This window comes from Oncorhynchus tshawytscha, linkage group LG17 (assembly GCF_018296145.1).
Source record: "Oncorhynchus tshawytscha isolate Ot180627B linkage group LG17, Otsh_v2.0, whole genome shotgun sequence".
In the NCBI taxonomy this organism is placed as follows: Eukaryota; Metazoa; Chordata; class Actinopteri; order Salmoniformes; family Salmonidae; genus Oncorhynchus; species Oncorhynchus tshawytscha.
The window spans coordinates 5,907,122-5,924,335 of NC_056445.1; the positions used below are offsets into that span (position 1 = coordinate 5,907,122).

General features: G+C 44.1%; 1 long non-coding RNA gene across 4 annotated transcripts in view; it reads right to left on the reverse strand.

Moving 5' to 3' along the window:
• Window positions 1-8,648, reverse strand: part of LOC112216755 — a 52,223-nt gene extending 43,575 nt beyond the window's left edge. Inside the window, exons 1-2 of one of the 4 annotated variants that reach the window (XR_002948393.2) lie at window positions 8,049-8,643; window positions 6,945-7,043 (exon numbers count right to left, since the gene is read on the reverse strand). This is a non-coding gene — a long non-coding RNA (uncharacterized LOC112216755). Of the gene's footprint in view, window positions 1-6,944; window positions 7,044-8,048 lie in introns of all 4 variants that reach the window. The other 3 variants (XR_006079201.1, XR_006079200.1, XR_002948392.2) reach the window with 3 other exon arrangements.
• Between the last annotated feature and the right edge of the window lie 8,566 nt (window positions 8,649-17,214).

The window sequence follows — 17,214 nt, forward strand, 5'->3', positions numbered from 1 at the left end:
ATACTGACTTGTCCTTGATGTCATTCAACTGGGTCCAACTGAAACCCCATTTTGTTCCCTCTAATATAATTCCAGTGTGCAGCTCATAACTGAAATCCCTAAAGCTTTGGTTCCCAAGTACAAAATGCCAATGATACATTCAGAGAAAGTCAAAAACCACTCTTGGCACAACTGTAGGAAGCATTGGCGTCAACATGGGCCAGCTTTCCCGTGGAATGCTTTCGACACCTTGTAGAGTCCATGCCCTGACGAAATGAGGCTGTTCTGAGGGCAAAAGGGGGTGCAACTCAATATTAGGCAGTTGTTCCTAATGTTTTGTACACTCTGTAGTAGTAAACGGGGGGGGGGAAGTGAAAAGCTGAAGCTGAAGTTGATGTTGAAGCTATAAAGTTGCTTCAGTACCGGGGAATGGACAGTCTGGCCACCTTCAATGCATACATGGTGGTATATTGGTATGTCTTCCTTGTGGTCTGGTTTGTCTCGATAAAAGGCCTCTGGTTGTGCTGAGAAATACCATGTACAGGGAAAATATCAAAACCATACTGCAATTGACTATACAAACCTCTAGCACTGTATCACTCATCTTAACTGTTTCCAAAAGCTCAGCCACCTCTGACTTGGAGAGAAGAACAAAAAATGTCAGAGTATTTAATGTACTCCTCCATGTACTATAGTGTTATCACATGCCAGATTTCTATCCATGTCAAATTCCTTATTTACAGGTCTTTGTATATGCACAAAGACACTCTCTAAACATTGACCACACAGTCTAGATATCACAAACATGTATAAAGTCATGCAGAGAGTGTGTTATTTTTTCCAGTGTGTAACTACGGGTCAAGGTTCTCTCTGGAATTTAGAACCAAGCCGGAAGAACCTGCAGAGCTCCCCAACAGAGATTTGTTTAATTTGCTTACAGGATTCATGAACTCTTCTTTTAACTCAGGAACTCAACTCGGCTCTCACTCACTACGTCCTATCCTCTAAAAAAAAATATTGGCACGAATAGGGTGAGAATAACTCAGCCAAAATAGACAATAAAGCAATATAGGGGAGAGGAGAAAAACATGGCAGATTGCAGAGGGTTGATTCAGTGCAAGGCAGCAAGGCTTTGGGTTTTTGGTTTTTTTCTTCTTTTTCTTCCTCCTCTCTCTCCCAAATGACTCACAGTGGAAAGAAAAGCCCTTTTCCCTGTCCTCACATGACCTTGAACATGAGCTTCCTGTTATAGGCTGGGAGGAGGAAACACCCAGAGCAGAAAGAGAGGCAGAGAGCAGGGTCATATTCTCTAGGCACCAAACAGAAGAAAACGGACTCAAAATGAAACGCTTGTTTTTGTTTTCTGTTGCAAAACCTTTCGCTACGGTGTCCACTATAAACACGACCCAAAGCTGAACAGAGCGGAGAGAGAGCAGAGAGCTCGGTCACACTGGTTGACAGAGGTAGGCCTTCTGTGTCTCGCCCCCTCCCTGGAAGAAAACTAACATGCCAGGGATCTCTTTCACTCCCTTACCCTCTCTCTCTCGCTACTGCCTGAACTCTTCACCGAACGCCTGAGAATTTAGGTCAAAGCTGGAATCCGTTTGCGATATTACAACAACAAAGAAGTCAGTGCGTTGCGATAAAAGAGAATCGCACACTGCTCTATGTTCGCTACATACCTCAGACTGAGACTGCCGTCGTTGAAGTTGTTTGTTGTGACGTCAAAATGAGGGGGTGAACCCACAGGTGTTCTGGTTCTGGCCCAACCCATTGGTTTCTGGAACCAATCAGAACAGTTAGAATGTGTTTGCGTTCCACAAATCGCTCCAGACTCATTGCGGAGAAGAAACTAACGTGAGGGGCATGTTTTACGCCACTCCGAGGTGAGTGGCGTATTTTACCGCGTCTGAGCGTAAAATGGCGCCGGGAGAAATGGCAGCAGTTTTACGGAAGCCCAACCCATTGTGCTATTATGTGCTTTTTTTCGCGTTATTTATAACTTATTTTGCACATAATGTTTCTGCAACCGTATCTTACGGCAAAAAAATAGCTTCTGGATATCAGGACAGCGATCACTCACCTCGGATTAGACAAAGATTTTTTCTTCAACAAGCAGGACACACGGGACATTCTCCAAACACCCAACAAGGTCAACATCCCAGTTATTTGCAAGAGGAAGAGACGCAGGTACAGAGGACACAGAGCGGGGTGCCTCGTAAGGATTCGCAGAAGGCGAGTGGGAAAGATGCCGTTACCGTCAATTTTACTCGCTGACGTGCAATCATTTGGACAATAAATGACACTTGGTACAATCACGAATATCCTACCAACGGGACATAAAATTGTAATATCTTATGTTTCATGGAATTGTGGCTGAATGATGATATGAATATTCAGCTAGCGGGAAATACGCTGCACCGGCAAGATAGAACAGCACACGAAGGGGGGCGGTCTGTGCATATTTGTAAACAAGAGCTGGTGCACGAAATCTAAGGAAGTATCTAGATTTTACTCGCCTGAACTAGAGTATTTTGTGATAAAATGCAGACCACACTATTTGCCTAGAGAGTTTTCAGCTATACTTTTCGTGGCTGTTTATTTAACACCACAGACAGATGCTGGCACTAAAGGCCGCACTCAGTCAGCTGTATAAGGAAATAAGCAAACAGGAAACCACTCACCCAGAGGCAACGCTCCTAGTGGCCGGAGACTTTAATGCAGTGATACTTAAATCAGTTCTACCTAATTGGCTTTATCACTGGCTTTATCAATAAGTGCATCGAGGACGTGGTCCCCACATTGACTGTTCGTACATACCCCAACCAGAAGCCATGGATTACAGGCAACATTCGCACAGAGCTAAAGGGTATTGCTGCCGCTTTCTAGGTGCGGGACTCTAACCCGGAAGCTTATAAGAAATCCTGCTATGCCCTCCGATGAGCCATCAAACAGGCAAAGAGTCAATACAGGGCTAAGATTGAATTGTACTACACTGGCTCCAACGCTCGTCTTATGTGTCAGGGCTTGCAAACTATTACAGACTACAAAGGGAAGCACAGCCGCGAGCTGCCCAGTGACATGAGCCTACCATATGAGCTAAATCACTTCTGTGCTCGCTTCGAGGTAAGCAACACTGAGGCATGCATGAGAGAATCAGCTGTTCCGGATGACTGTGTGATCACGCTCTCCGTATCCAACGTGAGTAAGACCTTTAAACAGGTCAACATTTACAAGGCTGCGGGGCCAGACGGATTACCAGGATGTGAGCTCCAAGCATGTGCTGACCAACTGGCAGGTGTCTTCATTGATATTTTCAACATTGGAGTGGGTCTAGGGTTTCTGGGATAATGGTGTTGATTTGAGCTATTGCCAGCCTTTCAAAGCACGTCTGTAGCCATGAAGTGCTTTGAAAGGCTGGTAATAGCTCATATCAACACCATTATCCCAGAAACCCTAGACCCACTCCAATTTGCATAGTTCCCAAACAGATCCACAGATGATGGAATCTCTATTGCACTCCACACTGCCCTTTCCAACCTGGACAAAAGGAACACCTACATAAGAATGCTATTCATTGACTACAGCTCAGCATTCAACACCATAGTACCCTCAAAGCTCATCACTAAGCTAAGGATCCTGGGACTAAACACCTCCCTCTGCAACTGGATCCTGGACTTCCTGACGGGCCACCCCCATGTGGTGAGGGTAGGTAGCAACACATCTGCCACACTGATCCTCAACACTGGAGCCTCTCAGGGGTGCGTGCTCAGTCCCCCCCTTTACTCCCTGTTCAACCACGACTGCATGGCCAGGCACGACTCCAACATCATCATTAAGTTCGCAGACGACACAACAGTGTAGGCCGGATCACCGACAACGACGAGACAGCCTATAGGGAGCAGGTCAGAGACCTGGCCGGGTGGTGCCAGAATAACAACCTCTCCCTCAACGTAACAAAGACTAAGGAGATGATTGTGGACTACAGGAAAAGGAGGATCGAGCACGCCCCCATTCTCATCGACGGGGCTGTAGTGGAGCAGGTTGAGAGATTCAAGTTCCTTGGTGTCCACATCACCAACAAATTAGCATGGTCCAAACACACCAAGACAGTTGTGAAGAGGGCACGACAAAGCCTATTCCCCCTCAGGAAACTAAAAAGATTTGGCATGGGTCCTCAGATCCTCAAAAGGTTCTACAGCTGCAACATCGAGAGCATCTTGACTGGTTGCATTACTGCCTGGAACAGCAATTGCTCGGCCTCCGACCACAAGGCACTACAGATGGTTGTGCGTACGGCCCAGTACATCACTGGGGCTAAGCTGCCTGCCATCCAGGACCTCTACTCCAGGCGGTGTCAGAGGAAGGCCCTAGAAATTGTCAAAGACCCCAGCCACCCCAGTCATAGACAGTTCTCTCTACTACTGCATGGCAAGCAGTACCGGAATGCCAAATCTAGGACAAAAAGGATTCTCAACAGTTTTTACCCCCAAGCCACAAGACTTCTGAACAAGAAATCAAATGGCTACCCAGACTATTTGCATTGTGTCGTCCCCCCCCCCAACCCCTGTTTTACACTGCTGCTACTCTCTGTTTATCATACTCTCTGTTTGTCACTTTAACTATACATTCATGTACATACTACCTCAATTGGCCCGACCAACCAGCGCCCCCGCACGCACATTGGCTAACCGGGCTATCTGCATTGTGTCCCGCCACCCACCACCCACCAACCCCTCTTTTACGCTACTGCTATTCTCTGTTTATCATATATGCATAGTCACTTTAACCATATCTACATGTACATGCTACCTCAATCAGCCCAACTAACCGGTGCCTGTATAAAGCCTCGCTACTGTTATAGAGTCGCTCCTGTATATAGCCTCGCTACTGTTATTTTTCACTGTCTTTTTTACTGTTGTTTTTTATTTCTTTACTTACCAATTGTTCACTTAATACTTTTTTTGCAATGTTGGTTGGAGCCTGTAAGTAAGCATTTCACTGTAAGGTTGTTGTATTCGGCGCACGTGACAAATACATGTAGATTTGATTATCCATACTTTAGCTTCACACTGCTACAGAGGGCTTTGTAGCATTTAAAACTCCTGTCACAAAGTCGAAACTAACTACTGTTTCAACTTGTGCAGAAACCTGGCTGACCAAAAGCTGCAGCATCATCCCTCTTTGAAAAAAACATGTTCTTTCAAATTAAGAAATAATTATGATGCAGAACAGAATATCTCAGAACAGCACAGCCCTGTCCTTGACCTGAAATGCCCTTACAGGGACACCATCCAATGCATCATCATCATCATCATCATCATCATATCTAGTCAACTATTCATAGAGAAGAATATCAGGGCTCTGTGCCTTAGGTTTAGGTTTCAATCCATTTCTGGGGGTGAAAACAACGGCATAGAGAATGGTCAGGACCGGAGAAGTGCGAGAGAGACAGCCTCGTGTCACTGGTCTCCTGTTCATTCCAATCAAGACATTGTTTTGTTATTCTGTTCTAGAGTAAACTGAGGGTAAATCATGCCACTGACAAAGTCATACCAATTCACAAGTCCACAGGCTCTTTCTCTCTTTCTATACTGCTTAGGATCTGAGAAACCAGCCCTTGTCCATTGTCTCCAGCCACCTGCGTTTGCCTCATTGCCTCGTTTCCCCAGAGCACAATGGCTTTCCTGTTTATAGCCACAAGTGTGTTTTATAAACGTGCAATATACTGGTTATTAATATATCACATTAAAGATGCCTATCACCCTGAGCCATCAGGGGCCACAGGGTCATGATGATCCGTTACATACTTGGCCCCTGTCTGCTCCTCTTTCCAGAGAGCAGCAAGGAGAGGAGAGAATGTGGCCGACGACAAATGCCAAGTTTCTGTCATCCGTTGCTGCGGCTCCCAGAATTTTGGGAAACATCGCTTCAGTGCGATTGACAAGCTGGGTTCGGCATCACCAGAGTACCAGAGCACTAGGCCAGGCAACAAAATCAGCTTCCAGTTGCAGACGCAGCACTAAAATAGCCAGATGTGCAGAAAGAAAACCTACGACTGTCTTATTAGGCCCGTCTGGCCCAGGCCATGACACTTATAACTTTGATTTTGTAAAATAAAAAAAAATCTTGCCAACTGAATGACAGGAGGAGCAAATTGAATGTTATCTTTGACAGAAGCAGGAGAGCAGTGAGAGACAACTATTAAACAAATGGAAATAAAGTCTCAGGGCGACCGATTGATTTCCCAAGAGTTGTCAGAGAGTAAAACTTTCCCTTAATACTGTCAATTAGAAAATGTTTGATTTAAAGCTGTTAATGTAAATTAAGATGGGGCATTAGTTCTAAATATTGATAATTCTTTAAAGAATATATATACAGTATATATAAATATATAGATAAATACATAATCTCTCTCTCAGTTGAATTGTGCAGGTGACAGCTTTGGCTGTGAGAGTAAACCTGTCGTGTAGGGCCTACTCTGAGTACCGACCCCAGTGCTGTGACTGACAAGGTTCAAGGCTCAAGGCTCAAATTAAGAAGTAATCAACATTTTCTGCCATGTTTACAGAAGATATTTCAGATCAATGTCTCTAAACATAGGCCTTTTTAGATAGATGAAGGATGGTCAGGGCGTATAGTCAGAGTATGTGATCTTTTTCACATTAACAGGTTTTTCCACTGCCTATTTGATTTAGAAATGATAAGCTTATACATTCTCTATAGAACTAATAACAATTACTTGACAATCATTAGAAATAAGAAATACAAGTTTCACTCAATGTTTTTCATTTGTAGTGCAGATCTAAAATGTAATGCATTATGCACTGAATCAATCATATTACAAAATGTTTCACCCAGCAACTACAGCACATTTAAATAATATTTTGGAAGGTGTCTCATTACGATTTAAACTGTTATCGTGTCACTGAATAGTTACATAATAAAAAATTTAAAAAACCTACCTGTTATAACAACATCTATAACATGCATTCTTCAATTCTTTTACTTTCTGTTGATATGAAATGTCCACTTCTTCAATGTCCGAGGTGGAGTAGCCAGCACTGAAACACAGAGATCACAGCACATTTCAGCACTTTTAACAGGACACCCTTGTATCTTTGCATTTGAAAATGACAATTGATCAACAGCAAAAAGGGCAAATCGTAAAAATATTCTGAGGATGACTTACAGCTAAATCATTTTAGGCTATAGTAGGCCATTTTCTTCCACATACACACAGGATGCATTTCTGAGATTATTATCAACATCATACCAAAACTCCAACTCATTTCAACTCTTCAAAGAAGGCAATTGTCTCCCAACTTTCAATAGTTCCCTTTTTCATAAAAATAAATAAATAGGCTTAGACCTATAGAGGCTTGATGCCCAAATGTCACTTTTCAATGACAGTATAATAGGCTATAATCCATTAAAAATATATATTTGAGGGAAAACCACATGGAAACAGATCGCAAAACCACACAATCAAATCATACCCCAGAGTCGGGTCATTTACGAGTAAACAGCTCAAATTGGCGAAATAACATTTGTTTTATTAAATGCACATTTGTTCAAATGCCACAAATACACATTTTAAAATGTGTCGTCTTTATGGTGGATTAGTAGAGATGGTAAGGCTATAAGCGTTGTATTTCAGCTCTCTGTTAAGAACAACCAATAGAAAAGGTATCATATAAAACCATGCACTAAAACTGACGTCTTTCTTTATTTAACTGCAATTGTGAAATTAAGGCTATAGCCTATCATCCCCCTTTAATCAAAATAGAAATACACTATACATTGATCTTGGTTTGTTTTGTTTTATGTCATTGTTAAGGATCAACATAAACATTTTGGGGGCGATTTAGTTTGCGTTTGAAATAACTACCCGCGAAAACTTAATTCATACTTGCCTACGACTGTAGAACATCTCAGTCTTTGAATCGTGTCATCCACCCCACTGAAAATACATGCAATCCACCGGCAAGATAACACATGATTTGGAACGGCTATTCCCTTCAATAAATGCGGTTTATTTAGTATTTTTATGGAGCACATTAACTTACGTTTAGTTTATTGTCTTCAAAACATCTGTATTTTCCTCATTTCTCCTCGTAGTTTGTCACTGAATCACAGAATAATGAATATTGCTTATGGAAGAAAAGAAGACTAACGTCGATCACACATGGACGCCGATTTCAAAATGAAGTTCAAGTTCAAGTCCTGAGCGACAGTCACGCTGTGTTTCGTCTGTCTCCCCCCGTAACTATCGTGTCCTCGCTGCACATCGGCAACAATGATGCGAGTGTGAGAAAAGACGACTAAGCTACGTAGTGATCCGTGCTCTAAGTCGATACATTGTAACAGTGTAGCAAAGTAGGCCTATATAAACTTCGGCCAAAGAAGCATCCATAGCAAACAGAGCTGTGTTGCGTTCGCCGGCTCTTTAAGAAATAATCATAAAGAATAGGCCACCAGCATGTCCTCGCTTGCCACATCCGCGGCGGGGCCGGACTATTAGTAGACCGGACAGACTCACTGTGTTCCCTCTGCCATAGCTCAAATAGATTTGAGAAGTTCAGCTAAAGTGAAATGTGATTCGCAGCTGCCTGCCTGTCGGTGCACTATCTCAGCCATGAAACACACTGGACCTAGCATAGGCCGACTACAATGACATATTTACAAAAGATAAGAGATGTCGATAGTGTGGAGCATTTGCCTACTGCGAACAAAAGGGCAATGCACACGCATCCGATTGAATATTGCTCTGAAAAACTCGAGGCACCACGTTTAGGCTACTCCTGTTAATTTGTTTATTACACTAGTTTGTATTGCACGTGTACCACACTGTAGTTGTTCCATAAGAAAGCATGGAAAACATTGCCTTTCAATAATGCAATCGGAATTCGTCCGGTCTATCCAAGTGTTAAATGGAGTCCTGAACTGCCAATGTATACCTACGAGAATAGACTTGAGACTCATGTTCATACATGCTAGCCTTGCCTACTGTCAGCATATTTGGTCATTTTACCGAGGCAGTTTCAATTAAATGCAAATGAGAGGCGGCATAGGGCTAGGTCTCAAACACACATTCTGTCAATGTAGGCCATCATAACAATTTCATAATAATTTCCAGGCATGTAGGCCTAGCCTATTTCCCCCCAAATTCCTTAACCAAATAGGCACCCAATAAACGAGTAGGCTATAGGCCTAGGCCCAATGCACCTGTTTAGCCTACCTGTGTCAACTGGAATAAAGCACGTGCTATAAGTTATTTTTCTTCCTCCATGCATGCAGTGTCAGGTGATATCATGCCTGGATTTGATTTGGCTATATTACTCCATGTCAACAGATATGATGTAGCTATTGTACTCTGTTATACTGTACGAGGGTTCAACATGTCTATAGGAATTATAGATGAGTGGTAGCTCATTTGTGGTATAATAAAGGTATTGTAAAGGATCGTGGTGCAAGACAAGAAGACACTTTTCCCCAAAATTAGCCAATGGCTATAACACACTCTGGTGACTTTACAGGCTATAGGCTACCGTGCTCCCGTTGTTTAATTTGGGTAACAGGGCTCCCATAGGCCCACAGTTCAGAAAAAAGGTTCTACAAATGTCTATGGTTTTAGAATGCTAAAAATATATGCTAAGGCCTACATAAAGTTTTACTCATACTTATTCCAAATTCTATGGAAGCCAGTTCCAGCCACCCCCCCAACAAAATCGGACGACAATTTATGAGACAGTGGGTCGTTATTATGAGATACACTGCCTTCGTAAAGTATTCATACCCCTTGACTTATTCCGCATTTTGTTGTGGTACAGCCTGAATTTTTTCTCACCCATCTACACAAAGTACCCCATAATGACGAGGTGAAAGATGTTTTTAGATTTTTTTTTCAAATTTATTGAAATTGAAATACAAAAATGTCTCATTTACATAAGCATTCACACCCATGAGTCAATACTTTGCCTAAGCACAGTTGGCAGCGATTACAGTTGAGTCTTTCTAAGGTAAGTCTCTAAGAGCTTTCCACACCTGGATAGTGCAACATTTTCCCATTATCCTTTTGGTTGTTGATCATTGCTATACAACCACTTTCAGGTCTTGCCATATATTTTCAAGTAGATGTACAGTACCAGTCAAATGTTTGGACACACCTTTGTAGAATAATAGTGAAGACATCAAAACTATGAAATAACACATATGGAATCATGTAGTAACCAAAAAGTGTTAAACAAATCAAAATATATTGGCATGATTGAACACTCTTGAACACTCTTGGCATTCTCTCAACCAGCTTCTCCTGGAATGCTTTTCCAACAGTCTTGAAGGAGTTCCCACATATGCTGACCAGTTGTTGGCTGCTTTTCCTTTACTCTGCGGTCCAACTCATCCCAAACTGTCACACCCTGATCTGTTTCACCTGTCTTTGTGCTTGTCTCCACCCCCCACCAGGTGTCTCCCATCTCCCCTCATTATCTCTGCGCCTTCTTCTCCCATTGCCTCAATGCCATGGAGAGGAATTATGATGTGGGGAATCGGGAGCTTCTCGAGGCACTGGCTGGAGAGGACGGAACATCCGTTCATTGTGTGGACCGACCATAAGAACCTGGAATATCTCTGCACAGCCAAGCGTCTCAATTCCAGGCAAGCTAGGTGGGCCCTGCTCTTCACCCAGTTCAACTTCTCCCTCTCCTACGGACCGGGATCCAATAACATCAAGCCGGATGCGCTGTCATGCCGCAATAACCCCGCGGCTACACCCTTGGACTCCGAGACCATCCTTCCCACCCCATGTCTGGTGACGGCACTCAGCTGGGGATAAGGGAAGCAGGTCCATGAGGTGCAGCGTTCCCAGCCAAACCCAGAGGGGGCCCAGATGGGGATGTTCCACCCCGTCTAACAGCCAGTCAGAGCAAGCTAACCAAGACTTGGAAAAACCTTTTTGCTGCCTGGTCTCCACCATTCCCACCACCTGGAGCCAGCAGTTTGTGTGGGTCGAATACGCCCGCAACACCCTTCCTTGCTCTGCCACGGGTCTCTCACCCTTTGAGTGTTCCCTGGGCTATCAGCCCCCGCTCTTCCCTCAGCAAGAGGAAGAGGTCGGCATACCTTTGGCCCAGATGTTTGTCCACCGCTGTCATCATACCTGGAAGAGAGCACGATCGGCCCTTCTCAAGACCACCTCCAGGTATCGACGACAAAGGAATGGCTGTTCACCCAGGATCTGCCCCTCTGGGTGGAGTCCCACAAACTTTCCCCCTATTTTAACGGCCCTTTTCCCATCTCCAAGGTCATTAGCCCCTCTGATGTTCATCTTCTGTGGCCCCGTATGGATATACACAACCCCTTTTCATGTGTCTGAAATCAAACCCATGTCTAACAGCCCTTTGTCTCCCGTTTCCATTCGGCCTGCCCTGACCCTGAGCCTGCCTGCCTGCCGTCCTGTACCTTGCCCCACCACACTGGATTATTGACCCACCACACTGGATTATTGACCTCTGCCTGCCCTGACCCTTAAACTACCTGTTTTTCTGTACCTTTGGACTCAGATCAGGATTACTGACCTCTGCCTGCCCTTTATCTGTCGTTTTGCCTGCTCCCTGTTCTACTATAGTAATAAACTTGTTTTACTTCAACACTATCTGCATCTAGATCTTCCCTAAAACGTGATACAAAACCGTCTAATTTGGGTTGAGGTCAGGTGATTGCGGAGACCAGGTCATCTGATGCAGCACTCCATCACTCTCCTAGGTCAAATAGCCCTTACACAGCCTGGAGGTGTGTTTTGGGTCATTATCCTGTTGAAAAACAAATTATAGTCCCACTAAGTGCAAATCAGATGGAATGGCGTATCACTGCAGAATGCTGTGGTAGCCATGCTGGTTAAGTGCGCCTTGAATTTAAAAAAAAATCAGACAGTGGCACCAGCAAAGCACCCCCACACCATCACACATCATCCTCCATCCTTCACGGTGAGAACCACACATGCGGAGATCAGCCGTTTACCTACTCTGAGTCTCACAAAGACACAGCATTTGACACCACAAAAATCTAAAATTTGGACCAATCAGACCACAGGACAGATTTCCACTAGTCTAATGTCCATTGCTTGTGTTTTTTGGCCAATCATTATTTCACCTTTATTTAACCAGGTAGGCTAGTTGAGAACAAGTTCTCATTTACAACTGCGACCTGGCCAAAATAAAACAAAGCAGTGTGACACAAACAACAACACAAAGTTACACATGGAATAAACAAGCATACAGCCAATAACACAATAGAAAAAAGAAAGTCTATATACAGTGTGTGCAAATGGCATGAGGAGGTAAGTCAATAAATAGGCCACTGTAGCAAGTAATTACAACTTAGCAAATTAACACAGGAGTGACAGATGTGCAGATGATGATGTGCAAGTAGAAATACTGGTGTGCAAAAGAGCAGAAAAGTACATAAAAACAATATGGGGATGAGGTAGGTAGATTGGATGGGCTATTTACAGATGGGCCAGGTACAGGTACAGCTGCAGCGATCGGTTAGCTGCTCGGATAGCTGATGGTAAAGTTAGTGAGGGAAATATAAGTCTCCAGCTTCAGTGATTTTGCCAATTCGTTCCAGAAAATCTGCTATCTGGATTTGGGTAAAGGAGAAGCTGGGGAGGCTTGGGCAAGTAGCTGCGAGGGGTGCGGAGCTGTTGGCCGGGGTTGGGATAGCCAGGAGGAAAGCATGGCCAGCCGTAGAGAAATGCCTATTGAAATTCTCAATTATCGTGGATTTATCGGTGGTGACAGTGTTACCTAGCCTCAATGCAGTGGGAAGCTGGGAGGAGGTGCTCTTGTTCTCCATGGACTTTACAGTGTCCCAAAACCTTTTGGAGTTAGAGCTACAGGATGCAAATTTCTGTTTGAAAAAGCTAGCCTTTGCTTTCCTGACTGACTGCGTGTATTGGGTTCCTGACTTCCCTGAAAAGTTGCAAATCGCAGGGACTATTCGATGCCATTGCAGTCCTCCACAGGATGTTTGTGTACTGGTTGAGGGCAGTCAGGTCTGGAGTGAAACAAGGGCTATATCTGTACTTAGTTCTATATTTTTTGAAAGGGGCATGCTTATTTAAGATGGTGGGGAAATTACTTTTAAAGAACGACCAGGCGTCCTCGACTGACGGGATGAGGTCAATATCCTTCCAGTATACCTGGGCCAGGTCGATTAGAAAGGACTGCTCGCAGAAGTGTTCTAGGGAGCTTTTGACAGTGATGAGGGATGGTCGTTTGACCGCAGACCCATAGCGGATGCAGGCAATGAGGCAGTGATCGCTGAGATCCTGATTGAAAACAGCAGAGGTGTATTTGGAGGGCAAGTTGGTCAGGATAAAATCTATGAAGGTGCCCATGTTTACGGATTTAAGGTTGTACCTGGTGGGTTCCTTGATGATTTGTGTGAGATTGAGGGTATCTATCTTAGATTGCAGGACTGTCGGGGTGTTTAGCATATCCCAGTTTAGGTCACCTAACAGAACAAACTCTGTTGCTAGATGGGGGCAATCAATTGACATATGATATCCAGGGCACAGCTGGGAGCTGAGGGGGATCTATAACAGGTGGCAACAGTGAGGGACTTATTTCTGGAGAGATTAATTTTTAAAATTAGAAGCTCGAACTGTTTGGGCATAGATCTGGACAGTATGAAAGAACTTTGCAAGCTATCTCTGCAGTAGATTGCATCTCCTCCCCCTTTGGCAGTTCTATCTTGACGGAAAATGTTGTAGTTGGGGATGGAAATCTCAGAATTATTGATGACCTTCCTAAGCCAGGATTCAGACACGGTAAGAACATCAGGGTTGGCGGAGTGTGCTAAAGCAGTAAGTAAAACAAACTTAGGGAGGAGGTTTCTAATGTTAACATGCATGAAACCAAGGCTTTTTCGGTTACAGAAGTCAACAAATGAGAGTGCCTGGGGACACACAGGGCCTGGGTTAACCTCCACATCACCCGAGGAACAGAGGAGGAGTAGGATGAGGGTACGGCTAAAGGCTATCAAAACTGGTCGTCTAGTGCGTTGGGGACAGAGAATTAAAGGGACAGATTTCTGGGCGTGGTAGAATATATTCAGGGCATAATGTAGAGACAGGGGTATGGTGGGGTGCGGGTACCGTGGAGGTAAACCCAGGCATTTTGTGACGATAAGAGAGGTTGCATCGCTGGACGTACTAGTTATGCTGGGTGAGGTCACCACATGTGTGGGAGGTGGGACAAAGGAGGTATCTGAGGCATGTTGAGTGGGACTAGGGGCTCCGCAGTAAACTAAAACATTGATAACTATCCTATGTGAACTATGTGAAGCATTTATTTGGGCTGCAATCTGAGGTGCAGTTAAATGTAATGAACTTATCCTCAGCAGCAGAGATAACTCTGGGTCTTCCTTTCCTGTTCTTGGGTTCTCAAAATGTTCTGGATTGACTGACCTTCGTGTTTTAAAGTAATGATTGAGTGTCGTTTCTCTCTGCTTATTTGAGCTGTTCTTGTCATAATATGGACTTGGTCTTTTACCAAAGAGGGCTATCTTCTGTATACCACCACTACCTTGTCACAACATAACTGATTGGCTCAAACGTATTAAGAAGGAAATCAATTTCACAAATTAACTTTTAACAAGGAACACCTGTTAATTGAAATGCATTCCAGGTGACTACCTCATGAAGCTGGTTGATAGAATGCCAAGAGTGTGCAAAGATGTCATCAAGGCAAAGGGTGGTTATTTTGAATAATCTCAAGTATAATATATATTTTGATTTGTTTAACACTTTCTTGGTTACTACATGATTCCCTATTTGTTATTTCATAGTTTTGATGTCTTCACTATTATTTTCCAATGTAGAAAATAAAAAAAATAAAGAAAAACTCTTGAATGAGTAGGTGTGTCCAAACTTTTGACTGGTGCTGTAAGACAAAACTATAACTCGGACATTCAGGAACATTCACTGCCTTCTTGGTAAGCAACTCCAGTTTAGATTTTCATTATTGTTCTGCTGAAAGGTGATTTCATCTCCCAGTATCTGTTGTTGGAAAGCAGTCTGAACCAGGTTTTATTCCAGGATTTTGTCTGTGCTTAGCCCCATTTTGTTTCTTTTTTATCCTGAAAAACTCCCCAGTCCTTAATGATTACAAGCATACACATAATATGATGCAGCACCACTATGCTTGAAAACATGGAGAGTGGTACTCAGTAATGTGTTGTATTGGATTTGGCCCAAACATAACACTTTGTATTCAGGACAAACAGTTAATTGCTTTGTCACATTTTTTTGCAGTTTTACTTCAGCGCCTTGTTGCAAACAGGATGCATGTTTTGGAATATTTGTATGCTGTACAGTCTTCCTTCTTTTCACTCTGTCAATTAGGTTAGTATTGTGGAGTAACTACAATGTTGTTAATCCATCCACAGTTTTCTACTATCACACCCATTCAAATTGGCCTCATGGTGAAAACCTTCCTCTCCAGCAATGGAGATAGGAACGATGCCTGTATCTTTGTAGTGACTGGGTGCATTGATACACCATCCAAAGTGTAATTAATAACTTCATCATGTTTAAAGGGATATTCAATGCCTTCTTTTTATATTTTTACCCACCTACCAATAGGTTCCCTTCTTTGCAAGGCATTGGAAAACCTCCCTGGTCTTTGTGGTTGAATCTGTGTTGGAAATTCACTGCTCGACTGAGGGACCTTGCATATGTGTGGGATACAGAGATGAGGTAGTCATAAAAAAATTATGTTAAACACTATTATTGCACACTGAGTGAGTATTATGTGACTTGTTGAGCACATTTTTACTCCTGAACGTATTTAGCCTTGCCATAACAAAGTGGTTGAATACTTATTGACTCAAGACATTTTATCTTTTAATTTTTAATGAATTTGTAAACATTGAAAAAAACGTAATTCCACTTTGAGGGGCCAGACCAGTGGCTGACTTTGCCATTGAGTTCCGCACCCTCACCGCCAAGAGTGGGTGGAATAAGGAGGCCCTGGTCACCGCTTTCCACCAGGGTTTGTCTAACTCCATTAAGGATGAACTGGCCTCTCGGGAACTGGGAGAGGACCTCGAGTCCCTGATAATGCTGGCAATCAGGATCGACAACAGCTTCCCAGAACGAGTGAGAGCGCCTTTTTGACACCACCCCAGTGTCCCGGTTTCACCCCAAGCCCCCCGAACCCAGCATTGAGGAGTCTATGCAGCTGGGATGAAACGTCTGAGCCCACAGGCGCATGTGCATGGCTGCTACCTCTACTGCGGAAGTCTCGGCCATCTATGTGTTACATGCCCAGAGCTGACGGGAAACGACAAGGCTCGCCAGGACAAGTGTAGACCCTGAAGAGCTGTGCAGTTACCACCCAGCTACCCAGTCATCGTCTGTCACTACCCTCCACTGGGACAACCATCAGCACCAGATTCAAGCCTTCTTGGACTTTGGGCCGCAGATAATTTCATTGATCGGGACTTTGCCAGAGAATTTCAAATCCCCTGCGTGGAGTGTCCCATCCCTCTGCAGATTCAAGCCCTCGATGGACGGCCCATCGGCTCCGGTAAGGTGGAATATCAGACCAAGCCCTTTCTACTGCAGGTTGGGGTGACTTACTAAGAGACTCTTAGTTTTCTTTTGATCACTGCTCCCGAGAATCCCCTTATCTTAGGGTACCCCTGGCTAGCGCTACATAACCCACTATTCTCCTGGTTCACGGAACACCTACTAAACTGGGATAAGGACTGCCAGACTAAAAGTTCTAAGACCCCCACCAAGAGCCTCGCCGTGTCCTCCTGCATCCATTGAAGACCAAGACTTCTCCGCTCTCCCTCTTGAATACTTCGACCTCTGGGAGGCCTTCAGTAAGAGGCAAGCCGCCATCCTTCCCACCATCGTCCATACGACTGTGCCATAGATCTCCTACTCGGCTTCACACCTCATCGGGGCCGTCTGTACTCCCTCTCGACCCCTGAAGCAGCAGTCATGGACAATTACATCCGGGAGTCACTTTAGCGACAGGTTTCATTTGCCCCTCTACATCCCCAGCTGGTGCAGGCTTCTTCTTTGTGGGTAAGAAGGATGGAGGCCTGCGTCCTTGCATCGATTATAGAGCGTTGAACGGGATTACGATTAAGAATCGTTACACCTTAACCCTGATGTCCACCGCCTTCGAATTAGCCCTAGGGTCCCAATTCTTCACC